Below are 3,210 nucleotides of genomic sequence, written 5' to 3' on the forward strand. Positions count from 1 at the left end.
CTTGAGCAGTTATGAAATTACACACTGCTGTCAATACAATGAACTATAATGCATGTCTTTATTGAGTTTATTGTCCTGTTGGAGATAATTAATAAATATGTCTCCAAAGTTTAACAATACAAGGCAATAATACAAGGAATGACAGGAGGGAGAGCAGTCAAGAGCTGGTCTAGAACACAGAGATCTCTGGGTCTGCATTGATCTTCCAGGTTGCAGAAAGAGCTGCTCTTGTAGCTGTATCAGGGATGGATACTCTAGAGGATCAGCCATAGTCTTAGCTTGCTAGTCAAGCTACAGGACCAGCAAGCTACACCTGTTTTAAGAGCTACAGATTAATTTTGGGTATTTTAAGACAGTGGCCCTAAATGAAAAGTTCCCTTGACTTAGATAATTTGTTACCTCATTTGTCTTCCCAGTTACTAGTAATAAACCATCTTCTGAAAGTTTTTGCTACACATCCCTAAATTTTAATGTGGGATATTCAGTATAAAATGATCTCATCATAATAATTCCCATTCCCTTAAGGTCTATTTCAGATCATTGTTTTTCCTTTAATCTCGAGCACATGGTATACAGATCATAAAATATAGAATATTGCAAAGGTCATTGAGTAATCAACAAAAACTTAATCAATTTGCAAAGTGAAGTTTTCATCATGTGCCTGTGCCTAAGGCCCATAAATCAAACTAAGTGGATTTAGGTCCCTAAGCTACCATGGAGGGAATGACCATTTCCCTTATCAGTTTATTAGGGTTTGCTCTAATCCCAATAGTTGATTCCAAATAATCCACATATATTGGCAGGTGATGACCTCTCTCCTCCTCCACACTAATTTTCCATTCTAATTGTCTAATATTAGAGTCCATGCGTTGCCCCAGCTGAGTCAGGAGTGCAGCCTTACCTAGGCAGCTGAAATCCCCACAGATTTGACCCAAAGCTGCATGATTATTATGACTGTTGGCCTTTCGTTATATCGTTAGTCAATATTTACAAGCACCGTGGTCTATGAATAAGGTACGGCTCAGGGAATCGTGCCTAAGAAAGGGAAAAAAAATGTGGCTAGTTTTCCTACAGGAGAAGAAAGCCTTCAATCCCGCAGTTCATATCCTAATACATTTCAGTTTATATATATATTGTGGTTATCTTTGAATAGAATTTTCTAAAAATAAATTTATTCTTCTGCCATGATTTATTTTGGGAGACACGGGATGAAAATTCCTAGTTGAAGCTTGCATATGTGTTGTGAGGCATATGCAAGCAGGCCAGTTTGTAGATGGGTGGGCATGAGCTTATACCATTTCTCACGTACACATCCCCCATAATCACGAACTCTGTATTCTGTGGGCCATTTTCTCCAAGCAGAGATTGCAGACGGTGGACTGGCATCCTACCGCACCTCAGTTCAAGAGAAAAATTTGATGTCTGGACATGTGTAGTCTTGTGGAAAGGAACCTTATTTCACTCATAGACAAGAGCAGTAGTATGGCTAGCAGTATTTCCCCAGAGATGCTCTGATTTTAAAAAAAATCGATATCAACTCTTGACACATTTTCATTTACATCAGCACATGGCTTTCAGTCGGGGCACAAATCAATAGGCAGCTTTTAACACGGCCCAACCGTTTCTTCCTATTGGGCTTCAGGCAGGCCATTTGCTGTTAACGTACCATGTTTCTTGGGGAGGAAGTTTAACTGTTTTCCCTGTGACTAATCACAACAGCCTAAGCTGTAGCATTAATCACACGGCATTTTCTTCATCACCACTTACAGCCAATTGACTTTTTACCTAGTGAAAGCATTTGAAGAAGGCGACAGTTGTTCTAAGGGGGTCAAGAGTCAATGGGAAGAAGAAATATTTAGTTTCAAAACATATATCATATATGGCTTCTAAAGCTGACACTACGCCAGTCATTACAGGCTTTATCACTTTGTAGGTAGGATCTCACAGACAAGGTGGAGAAGAAGATTTGTTTAAAATTAAAGCGCTGGCTAAGAGTCATAGCATTTGGTTTGAAAACAATTAATCTGTGCCTTTCTATAAACTAAAAGTCACATCAAGGATCCCTAGTAATTGGCAAAGTGTTTTCTCAAACTTTTGAAAGTGAATTCTTTCCCTTTCCCTCTTTTCAAAGCTAGCGTGAATATTCAGTTAGGTCTGATGCCATGTGAGACTGGCAATCTCTGCAGGATTGGCAGTCTCAATTAAATATAATATCTAGTTCATTACTGCAGCAACTCAGTTTTCTAAATAATGAATCAAATTCTTAAATTATTCAGAAGTCACAAAGGGGTTATCAAGCTGAATAAACAGAGACTTGCAAAAGTTTACAACATATTTATCTAGGGCAATTCCAAAGCACAAAAGTAACATGTTTTAAAAATATATAGAAAGACAACCTCCTATATTCTATTGCATTATACCTGTATTCTCCCCAAACAGCAATGACATCTTTTTAGAGAGTAATGCTCCCCTGGGACGCTAGTCTCCTCAGATCTTCCTAAAAAAGCACTATGTGGTAAAAATGCTTTGAGCAATGATACATACTGAGTGGCCCCCGTGGTGATTTACAGCACCTACAGGTATATCAAAGGCTCCAAAAACATCTTCAGTAAAGAAAACTGTATTTACTGCAGAGTTTTCTCTACTGTCTAATCATTTTGCTATATGTTACTGAACTCCTGGCTTAGAAATAGTTGCACAGATCCCTTCAACCTCAGGTCTTTGGCATTTCCAGAACACATGTAGTTCTGGAATCTGTCTGATATTCGGCACTGAAGTGGGAGCAGATCTGTAGATCTGGAAGAGTCTGCTGCTGTTTGTCTACCTTCCCTCCACTCCAGAACAGAAGGACTGGTGTTCTAGACGTCTTGGACACTACCACAGTGGGTTCCCTGTGCCTTGGATGCCTGGGAAGAATCTTGCCATAATGGAGCAGAGTGCAGACAGGGGTAACTTGAAGGTAATAAACCTTGACCAAAGTAACTATATCCTAGGAAGCAAGAGGTAGGCATTCTGGCCTGAAAGGGTTTACATGGTCTTTGTTTCCCCTTTTAGAATGCTCAGTTTATTGGATTGAATATCTGTGTCCAAGGTCATCCACTATACCCTTACTTCAAAAGCTATCACTGAAATTACATCATAATGCCAACATGCTAGCTGCAGCTAGGGCTGAGTAAAAAGCTTAAAATCTGGCTCTTCAAAGAGGCATTT

General features: G+C 39.3%; 1 protein-coding gene across 1 annotated transcript in view; it reads right to left on the reverse strand.

The window, feature by feature from the left end:
• The window catches only part of HS3ST5 (heparan sulfate (glucosamine) 3-O-sulfotransferase 5), a 139,397-nt gene that overhangs the window by 63,037 nt on the left and 73,150 nt on the right, over window positions 1-3,210 (reverse strand). The window lies entirely within an intron of this gene.

This window comes from Propithecus coquereli, unplaced genomic scaffold (genome assembly GCF_000956105.1).
Source record: "Propithecus coquereli isolate 6110/MARCELLA unplaced genomic scaffold, Pcoq_1.0 Scaffold225, whole genome shotgun sequence".
Taxonomy (NCBI): Eukaryota; Metazoa; Chordata; class Mammalia; order Primates; family Indriidae; genus Propithecus; species Propithecus coquereli.